This window comes from Copadichromis virginalis, linkage group LG8 (assembly GCF_057382275.1).
Source record: "Copadichromis virginalis isolate Kocher_CV1m ecotype Utaka linkage group LG8, C_Virginalis_male_GT1.1, whole genome shotgun sequence".
NCBI lineage: Eukaryota > Metazoa > Chordata > Actinopteri > Cichliformes > Cichlidae > Copadichromis > Copadichromis virginalis.
In genome coordinates this window covers 26,394,126-26,405,775 of record NC_140625.1, presented here as the reverse complement: position 1 = coordinate 26,405,775, position 11,650 = coordinate 26,394,126, and positions in this window count along the sequence as shown.

The following is an 11,650-nucleotide window of genomic DNA, read 5'->3' as shown; positions in this document are numbered from 1 at the left end:
TGCTGCTCAATTAAGTAAGAAAAAATGGTTGCACCACTATGTATTTAATCACATTGCACCATGTGAGGGAAAAAAACAACAACTGGGGGAAAGGGATAATGAAGGAAAGTGTGCAACCTCTCGGTTATTTCTCTCCTTTAATCAACAATGCATGGCTCAAAGAGATAAGGAAAGGTAGAATTGTGCCCGTTGTCTGATGCTAATGAGTTCCCAGGATGCACAACACATCGTGTCCTTTGCTTATTTACTGTCAGAGAAAGAGTTGGTGGACACACTATCCAGACTAAGATGGAATTATATGTGTCAGTCTAATATGTAAGCTCAGGTTAAGTAAAGTTGAAGTATGCTTTTCCTGCTTGGATTTCTCACACATAATTATTTGATCATTTGGCAGTACATGATGGTCTGCATATGCAGGGTGTTAACATCCATTAGCTCTCCTGTCTAGACAGGAATTAAGGCTATTTATGACCTGATGGTCTCCTTCCACTGTGAGTCCTGGCAACCCTCCCAGTTTTAGGCTTTTCTAAAATGATTTAAGTATCAGTGCGTGGTACCTGTGAACACAGGAGGGTCAGTGGACATTTTACTAAAACAACAGCTGTAACACCCAGGATATTGGATGTACAGCAACATTAAAGACTAGAGGCAGCTGAATTCTGGGAAGATCAACAGGTTGGAAGTTTTACAAGTCAAGGATTCTCAATGAAGCATTATAAGAACTTAGTAAACCACTTTTCTTCCGTAAGAGTTCTACTTCAATTTTTCCCAAGTCCAAAGCAGGCAAGTTATTATCTAAACAGCTCATCATGTTTCTCATTTCAGTGGCACAGGTTATATATTTGTTATGCAGGGTTGCTTGTTTCAGTAGGTGGATAAAAAAAATCACAGACAAGGTAGGACAAAGGTGGACACAGCAGGTAGGGTGTAAATTCAAAGCTTGGCAAAAGGTAAACTTGCTCAGGTAAAGCCTCCAGAGCAAGTTTACAATGACTAGATCAACAATCTGTGAGGTGCACATAAATATAGCAGGTGAGTGATAATGAGACACAGGTGCACCAGCCGGAGCCTGGGGAAGTACTCTGGGAGGTCAGGAGGGCCAGAATAAATTGCCTTTTTATTGAACTTAAAATAGAAACAGGTCTGGCTTTGTCTGTAAAATCTTTAAATTTAAACCAAAAACTCTGTAACATAAAACTTTAGAGGGGTCTTTGTATAATGTGGTTATTACCTTTTTATCTTTATTATTGATATTAACAAAATAGAAGCCATTTTTCCTACCAACCTCAAGTCTTTGGTGCTAAGTCAGTTGCTTTTTCCAGTATTAAATGTGCCAGTTGTACCAATTTTCAGACTTTTAGTAAGAAAGTCAATTACCTTGATTTTTTTCTCTCTTGTCTTTTAACAGTACTATTAATAGAACCTCAATATGAGCAATAAATATATATGAGCTAAAGAGTTAAATCAATCTTGTATTTTAGAGTCTTTGAAGCCATTATTTTCCCACTCTTCCAGTACATATCTAATACAAACTAGGGCCCCTCGGCTGAGGGGGAAAAATTGCAGGTCTGACCAAAAGATGAGCAAATGTGCCCCATCATTTTATGGCCAGCTGCTTTTTGTGCATTAGAAACAAATTTCATTCCCGTTTTATGCGTTGTGATTCAGTGACCACATCTTTGGTTGGCATATCAGCACTGATAGCTGGTTTATCCCATGTAGTTATGGCTAGTGAAAGACTGGGATTTTATTGCTGACCTCGACTGCATAGCCTTTACCCAACCATGAAGCAATGACCTGAGAGTCTGGCCAACTTGAGACCCTCAAATGGGGAAATCTTTGAAAGAATAACACACAAAAAAGTGACAAAAGGAAAGCTGTGATAGCTTGTGGAAGACCACAGCATGGTTGGGATGAACAAAAGGCCATGATGGGCGCCTCAAGCCCCAAATACCCGATCTGATGTGCATGGATTCACCCTCACAACTTTGGTCAAGATTCCTGGGTTCTTCTCATCACAATGCCTTTTTTCGCCCACTCTACACATAACTAGAATGTGTGATAGCATTAGTAGATTCTTACAAGTTTACACAATATAAACACATATATTTACACTTAATTTGGTTTGAAGATAGTCCTTTAATTGCAAAAACTGATTATGAAACAGGTAGGTGGTGGGGATAAGGACAAGGAGAGGAGGTGATAACAACAAGGACTAAAGGAAAGATGATTATCCTCCCGTCTCGCTTTCATTTCCTCCCTGTACATCTTCGTGTTTTTCTCCAGAGATGCGAGGAAGAGAAATGCTGCAAGGACAGAGGCTTGAGAAACAAACATGAAGGGCAGAAATCCTGACCAAACTATAAAACTTACAGTTTATGAAGAGTCCTCTTCCCACCATAGTTTGTATATTCCAGCTGTGTGCCACGCCTCTTTTATATGGTGAAGGTAAAAACACCACAGTAAAGCACACATGCTGCATTAAAAAAAAAAAAAACCAAAAGAGATTCAGCCCTTTCATTCCCACCAGTTAATGGCTGTGTACAGGCAGCAAAGACAACATTTACATGTGCCAGAAATTGCTGTATCCTCAAGTGTAGCCACTATAGCAAGCCTCCTCTCTCATCCAAGTGTATTTTAGGTTTTGAAACATCCTTCATGGATTTGCAGGTCAAGAGCAGGATGATAGAGGAGACAAGGAGGCAGAAATTTCATCCTAAAATAAGTTCTAGAAAAAGTGAATTTTGACCTGTTGATGATGTTTTGGCATTAAAGGAAAAATTAAGAGTTATTACAATTAAGGACATGAATTTCTCAGCCAGTTTTTGTACCAATCAATCAGATGGTTAAGTATTAAGGCTTTTTATTTTAAACCACAAATGCCAAACTCGTGTTTACGAGGTGGTCAGAGATTTGGGGCATCAAAGTCCCAAAACTAAATATTGCAAACAACGAAATAAAGCAAGCGGAGTCTGCAGTAGTGGACCCCACAGAGGAGCTGAACCCTGCAGAACAAGTACATAAGTGGACCCTGAGTTTAGACTGAGCAGTGCAGTCTCCTGATGGGAGATTACATTTTCTCCATATCTGAAATGCAGATAGATTTTGTTTGGGAGCAGGCATTTATAAAATTTTAAATATTATTAAATATTTTACTTGAAAAAGGAACAGGAAGCACGGAGAGGTTAGAAACAGACATACATAACCTACCAGTCCTTGGATTATAATCATGGTTTTTCATCACAAGCAGAGAGAGAGAGGAAGAAAAAAAGGTTTTATCAACCCAGTAGGTTCATTTTTGCTTTGCCATGAGTCCCACAGTTCACGTGTAGCTTCACTCCCACGTGCTCTGAACAAAAGCCCAAGCTGCTCCTGCATCACCGGGAGAGCCAACGTGGCATCGGGGTCCCCACACTTGATGGAGCTCTGATTTTGATCTCCCAGAGAGGACACACAGTCAACAAAGCCCACATGGGGAGAGATAGCACGACCTCAAAGATACAGTTTGTGTTTGTAGTGGAGTGAGTCATCCTTTCTGACACAGCTGTGGTTTTACAAAGTACAAGCTCCCTTTAATATGAGTTAGATGAGGTAAATTTCTTCCCTTGGTTGTTGTTTTTCAGATAAAAAATATAAAAGAGTTAACACTGTGGCAATATAATGTTTTATTTTTAAAACAGAAAGTCTGTCTGCTAGCTAAAGGTACCGAGTCATATATTTACCTGTTTGATAAATATGTCATAACTTTGTTTTCAGAGACAGCGAAACAAAGGACAAGTGAGGAGATTTTAAAAGGTAACAAATGCTCAGAAAGAGCTAAACATTAAGAAATTCAAACATTACATGTATTGGGTTCTCTGACAAGACCTGTACAGTGGGGCAAAAAAGTATTTAGTCAGCCACCGATTGTGCAAGTTCCCCCACTTAAAATGATGACAGAGGTCAGTAATTTGCACCAGAGGTACACTTCAACTGTGAGAGACAGAATGTGAAAAAAAAATCCATGAATCCACATGGTAGGATTTGTAAAGAATTTATTCGTAAATCAGGGTGGAAAATAAGTATTTGGTCAATAACAAAAATACAACTCAATACTTTGTAACATAACCTTTGTTGGCAATAACAGAGGTCAAACGTTTACTATAGGTCTTTACCAGGTTTGCACACACAGCAGCTGGTATTTTGGCCCATTCCTCCATGCAGATCTTCTGGAGAGCAGTGATGTTTTGGGGCTGTCGCCGAGCAACACGGACTTTCAACTCCCGCCACAGATTTTCTATGGGGTTGAGGTCTGGAGACTGGCTAGGCCACTCCAGGACTTTCAAATGCTTCTTACGGAGCCACTCCTTTGTTGCCCGGGCGGTGTGTTTTGGATCATTGTCATGTTGGAAGACCCAGCCTCGTTTCATCTTCAAAGTTCTCACTGATGGAAGGAGGTTTTGGCTCAAAATCTCACGATACATGGCCCCATTCATTCTGTCCTTAACACGGATCAGTCGTCCTGTCCCCTTGGCAGAAAAACAGCCCCATAGCATGATGTTTCCACCCCCATGCTTCACAGTAGGTATGGTGTTCTTGGGATGCAACTCAGTATTCTTCTTCCTCCAAACACGACGAGTTGAGTTTATACCAAAAAGTTCTACTTTGGTTTCATCTGACCACATGACATTCTCCCAATCCTCTGCTGTATCATCCATGTGCTCTCTGGCAAACTTCAGACGGGCCTGGACATGCACTGGCTTCAGCAGCGGAACACGTCTGGCACTGCGGGATTTGATTCCCTGCCGTTGAAGTGTGTTACTGATGGTGACCTTTGTTACTTTGGTCCCAGCTCTCTGCAGGTCATTCACCTGGTCCCCCCGTGTGGTTCTGGGATCTTTGCCCACCGTTCTCATGATCATTTTGACCCCACGGGATGAGATCTTGCGTGGAGCCCCAGATCGAGGGAGATTATCAGTGGTCTTGTATGTCTTCCATTTTCTGATGATTGCTCCCACAGTTGATTTTTTCACACCAAGCTGCTTGCCTATTGTAGATTCACTCTTCCCAGTCTGGTGCAGGTCTACAATACTTTTCCTGGTGTCCTTCGAAAGCTCTTTGGTCTTGGCCATGGCAGAGTTTGGAGTCTGACTGTTTGAGGCTGTGGACAGGTGTCTTTTATACAGATGATGAGTTCAAACACGTGCCATTCATACAGGTAACGAGTGGGGGACAGAAAAGCTTCTTACAGAAGACGTTACAGGTCTGTGAGAGCCAGAGATTTTCCTTGTTTGAGGTGACCAAATACTTATTTTCCACCCTGATTTACGAATAAATTCTTTACAAATCCTACCATGTGAATTCATGGATTTTTTTTTCACATTCTGTCTCTCACAGTTGAAGTGTACCTCTGGTGCAAATTACTGACCTCTGTCATCATTTTAAGTGGGGGAACTTGCACAATCGGTGGCTGACTAAATACTTTTTTGCCCCACTGTATATACTCACAGTACTGAGCAAGGAGACGCAGTTGAAGACAATTAGCGTGGGACACGCAATCACAAATGAGGGAAGATACAACACAGGCAGAAACAATCAAGGAATCAACTGAAAAACAACAGGAAGTACAGGGAACACACTAAGAAAGCAATAGCCAAAGTAAAACAGGAAGTGGAAGGTTTAACAAAGCCAGGCTTTCTTTGAATCAGCTGTTTTGATGAAATGTAAAGCCCCCAACCACAAAGGTATCACAACAGCAGTTATCGGATTTCTAAGCAGTCTGCTTCAGCCTCTGTGTGTGGTCATATAACTCTTCTTCTGCCTAAAATATGTAATTTAATGTGATTGTATGTAGTTTTCTATGATCCCTGAGTGACCCTTACTCCAAACATCAATGGTGCTGATGATAAAATTGCAATAAAAATCTATAAAGAACTTTAAAGAAAAAACGGTGGACAAAAGATTAATTATTAATTTTAGGATTTAACCCACCAAGTAGTAAAACTGTCTATATTTAAATGTTAGAGGTTACCAAACTGAGTAGCTAACATTGTCGTAAAAAAACATATTTATATATAGTTTTATTCTGGCTAGAAGCTGGAAAATAGTAACATCTGCTTATATATTGTAGACTGAGGTTGGTTAAATCCACAAAGGGCAGCAGCAGCACAGATCAGCTGCAGTAAATGCTGTTTGTTTGCACATCAAGCAGCTATAATCCAACACAATGATTCATGTGGAGTCGTGTTTCCATTGACCGGAGTGCTCTGTTTAACTTCTTTTAGCTCTGATGGAAATATCAGCTGTGCTATATTTACCAGCAGGTCTAAATGTGTTTATTTTCTGTCTGGTGTTGAGCCTTTAATACCTTTTTTCTGATACAGCCAAACTATGGGATCAATAATAGCTCTTATTATTATTCTAATTATTATTATTGTTGTTGTTGTTATTACTATTAAGGGACAGTTAGGTTAATTCTGCCTTTCTGTATCCAGGACACTCGGGTAAAAGATTTTTTTTAAATCGAGAATCGGAGGTGGTAACCATATAGAGGATCAAAACTCACTTTTTTCATGTGAATAGTTTTGATCTATTCCAGTTAGTATGATTATTCATAGAACAAAGTTATAAAAGGTGGAATTGCACTTTGATCACCCAGTCACTACTTGTTAGATCCAATGTACACCAGCTTCTTTGTACTATTTTTCCCCAAAAGCATCCACATGGCACAAGCAACTGTATTCACAAAAAACTGGTACATTACTGGCAAATTTCTTGTATTTTTGCAGCAGTTTTTCACAGCTCTCACTGCTCATCAGTCAGCTGCACTGAGTCACCACTTGGATCCCTGAGTACATATTTAATAGTGACAATTTTATATCCCTCTTCTCTCATATTAGATCATTCCATCACCCTAAATCAAGCCACAGAAATCCCATGTCAGCACATTCCCAGATCCACCCACTGCCAGCGCGACACAAACAGCCAGCTTTGAGCATCGCAGCAAGTTTGTTCCACAAGAGTCTGGGTTACAGCTCAGAGGTCTGTCTGCTCTTAAAAAGCAGGAACAGTCAGGATTAGCTAACTTTGTGTTTGGTGGCTGCTGGGTACTGTTCATGTACACCCCGCTAGCCGGCATGTGCCAGATGGGTCTTTGGATAATCCTAGTGTGGGATCAGGGGTAGACCCAGGGTGGCAGAGTGAGGAATCTAGACGGGATTAACTGCGGCCACATTAAGATAAAAGAAAATATATCTTAAAAGCTGCATTACTGAGCTGTAATCAAGTATGTGTAAAAACAATCAAAAACACAACAGCAGTGTGATTTGCCACATCTTCTTTTAATGAAACACTTCATGAGCCTGGAGAGCCTGTTCTTGAAAAGCAATTGACCTTGTGAGACTCTGTGTGGAGGCATGAAATCATCCATGAAGTCATTCTTATATCAGTCCTGCAGCTGAACAAGTTATAGAAAAGTTTGGCCATGAAGTTTAACTCGCAGTGAATACGAGGCCCATTATTTCCTCACGGCTCCCTTGAGCAATAAATCATCCTTTGCTCTGAGCCTGCTGGGAAACAAGAGCACATATAAGCATGAATAAATGCTCCCTGACCCCTGGTGTGATACTGCTTATTCACAATAAATTGATTTCTGTCCTTTTAGCTGATAGCAATGGAGGAATAAAAGCGATGATTTGAACCACATGTTTTCGTAGAGGCTCAGCTCGGAGATAAAAGCGATGCGGCACAAACACAGAACCCCCTCCCGTGGTCACATTGTCTTATTCACTACCAAGAAATATAGCCTTGATGTTAATTATTTCTTCATTTATAGCCCCAAGCGCAGAAGATTTCAGGCTTTACTTTCCTTTGCAATCCCATCGCGTCCATTCAGCCTACAGCCTTGACTCTAAAGGAGGCCAATGGCAGCTTTACGACCTTTCAGGAATAAAAGCTGAAGCAGCTAATCCAGCCCTCCCACAAACACTGTCTCATTTGAACCCTCAAAAGACCTTCACTCTGCACCGTGTCCCGTACAAACAACCAGCTCTCCCCTTCACCAGCCTCCCCCTGCAGCCCCAGCAATGTCATCAAGGTCGATCTCCTGGAAAGGCCTCTGTTGCAGTGAAATTTGAGATATTTTCAATAGTGATTGATATCAATACAGGCAAATACAGAGCAGAGGAGCGTGAAGAGGAAACAACACTGAGATTATTGAGAAATTTAAAACTGATGCTGAGTAAATTCAGATATATACAGAGAGAGAAAAGTTAGAAAAAAGGACCAGAGAAGAAAGCAACAGAGAAATAGACAGTACGAGGCGATGAGCTCAGGATTCCTCTATTGATCCGAGCTTCTTTTTCTAATCTCCCTGCCCCCTCGATAACCCCAGCTGGATTGGACATCCAGCCACAAAAAGCAATTTGACCCCCACCGCTGCCCTCTCGGGTCACCCTTTAGTGACTGCTGACTTTGGGTTGCCATGGTGAGAGAAAATTACGTCTATAGGGCCTGGTTGGACATGTTAAGAGCGTTGGATTTGTGCCCAGCACCCTGCTGCTTTTCATCAAAGGGGCTATAAAGAGACTGTAGCAGAGCATTACGTGTCTGTTGTTATTTATGGGGATGATTGTATTTTTTTTTGCAAGTTTTATGACTGATGCTGTTGGCTGTTTACGTACATCCGCCAGTTTACTCATGAAAATTTGCTTTTCATGTTTCTGTATTTAGTCATGCAAGCTGTGGGTTGGTTGGTTCAGCAGTCAGTGCAATGCTTTGGTTCTCACTTAGGTTAAAGGGAAAGTGGAGCGCACTGATTAATTTACAATATTTAATTGCGCAAATAGACTAATATTTAGATGCTACGTATATTGACGTAAGACATAAAGCAAATAGTCTCCACCTAAAGGGTGTACTATGAAACAAAATGAATGGGTTAGCATGCTCAGCTTGAAGTCAGAGCTTTTGGTGTCGTGTTCTCTGTGCTCTGTCGATCACTGCGCTAACTCGTGCCGAACGAATAACTAGACTTTCTTCGCATTAGCTGGCTTGACAAAACCTAAAAGAGACAACAGCTATCACTTTGTTAACTCAGGCTTTCTTCTTCAAACTCTGAGGGTGCGTGCATGAAAAGGTAACATTTGAAACATTATTTGATTCTTCTTCTGTACAAAATGGATAAACTGAGCACCGCCTACTGATAAAGACTGATAAAGAACAAAAATATAACATTAAAATGCAACACTGTGGCTGCACAAATGGGTAATATTGCAGAAAATTGCTAATCTCGTGATTCAATCATCACAAGTGCGCTGAGCAGGAAAATAAATATATCAATTCAAATTCATATATTTCCCACTAAGTGTAATCTCAGTGCTGTTTTCTATTTCTAACATGACAGCTGCACATTAGAGCTCTGAAACTTTAAACTGCATACATTTAAACGTTAAATGTTACTCAGTATGTTAACGTCTTGTTATTAGCCTGATAAAGGAGACAAGGAAATCATTTTAGTTTGTTTTCAGAACAAAGTGAAATTAATTTTACCTTCCTACTGTAAAGATAGATGTTGCTGGTAAAAAAAGAAAGGCTTTCAAATACATCTGATTATCTGCTCTGTGTTTTAGTGGCTGTAATTCCAGGAGTGCAAAAGAGTTTTTCTGCATCACCAACTAAATGCATGCAAATGCCAGTGAGTACGCCATGCAGTTTGTGCTGCTGTAACTTTAGAGCAGGTGTTCGTGCTGTTAGTAAGGCAAAGCTTAACAAGTTGCATATATGAAAAGATGTCTTCAGCAGATAATCTACTTAAAGCAAATAAAGGAAACTGTGAAAACTGGTGCTTCCACAATATTGTCATGTGGGTAACCATATGAGGGCCAATAAAAATATCGGGGTGGCACAGGGTGTGCCACCAAGCTTCTGTTTCTGTCTATGTGTGTTTGAGGGCACCTGTGGGTACAGGGACACAGTGGACAGCAGGGGACAATAGGAAATCATGAGGGACATACAAAGTGACTTAGTTAATGTTTCAGCTGGATGTTTTCCTCTCTCTTCTGTTCACATTTATTAAAATTATTACCAACACAGTCTTGCCAGGGGGGCCACTGGGAGAGCCAGCACTGAAAGACACCTCCCCCTGACTGAGTTAGCAGGCCTTAATAATGCACCCCTCTGTTCCTCAGCTTTTTGATACACAGGAAAGATGAGCCAAATGCAGATGCCACAGACAGGTTAACTAAGAGAAGTTGAGTTTTATTAAAACCTGTTAAGAGCTTATGTAAAAAGAAATTGCTAGAAAAACCAGTATCTAAAAAAGCACAAGGTCAAACTGAAGTCAAAATGAACTGATAACTGACAAGAGAAGACTAAAAGGACTGATTGGACACAAGTGAGATTAATGAGGGCAGAGAAGCAAAGGATGTAAAAAGACTGAAGATGGAAAACTCCCAAAACAATGAACTCTTCAAAAGAGCTGATGAAAGAAAAACAAAGGGCACGTAAAGATAATAATACCATATATAAATAACTAAAAAAGGACATGTTCACTGATGCTCTTAGCAGCTCCCATGGATTGAATCCACATGATTACTATCAAGCCTCTAATTTTAGTTTTACTAGTTAGTGGGACATGAGCATAAGACAAATTCAGCTAAATCTGCTGTATAGTTTTGGAGACTTTCCCCTCAATAAGATTTAAAAAGCCTGTATGTCCATATGCCTGTAGTTTTTAACAAGTTTTACAACATTGTCTAAACAATCTGAGACCCAGCAACAGCTTTGTTTGATATAATTTCATTTTAATTTAGCAGAAATTCATTCAAACTTCTGTAGACCATTACATCAATCCACAGTTGTAATAACTGAGGATATTCATCAAATATGTCAGCATAGTCATCTATCTGTTCACTGCGCTGCTGTGCCAGTCCTCACTCATAGACCCAATATATTCTGGCTTATATTTTTAAGACTGTGCCTCCTTGCAGTCATTGCATTGTGAATTTTAAGGAGAACAGGAAAAAAAATTTATTTGTAGCTTTGCTTATTGTTTTCAAAGCCCAGTGGTGTGCCTGTCTCTGATTTATGTCACACCGTTCCAGGGATACACCTGCCTATGTGAGATTAAGCCCTGACACATAATCCCCAGGCTTCCCTCTCTTGTGTGTTTCTTGTCAGCCACCAGGATGCCCTAGAAAGGAGGAGGCAAGGCAGAGAGTAACAAGGAGTCTGCACAGCATGTGACAGAAACATGCAAGAGAAAACCACTGTGCAACAAAGACAATGCACATGCAGCTCCCTTGGGTTTTTCCACCGCTGGATGGAAGTCATTAGGTGTGCGGGAGACTGTGGGCACGACAGCATTGTGCCTTACTGGCGTCATAGTTGTCTTCTGTTTTTCCTCTTCTTTGTTCAGCTGGTCCCTTTAGCAATCGCCACAGTGGACTGTCATCCTTCACCTCACGTTACCCCTAGCGTCCTCTGTCACACCAGTCCTCTGCATGTCCTCCTTCACTACATTTCCAAACCATCTCCAAACCACACATCACAGCAGGTTTCATTGCGATCTTGTAAACCTTCTATTTCACTGCTATCCTTCTGTCACAAATCACCACTGACACTTATCTCCGCCCACTTCTCCCTGACTGAGCTCCCTTCTTCACTTCTTTTGTGC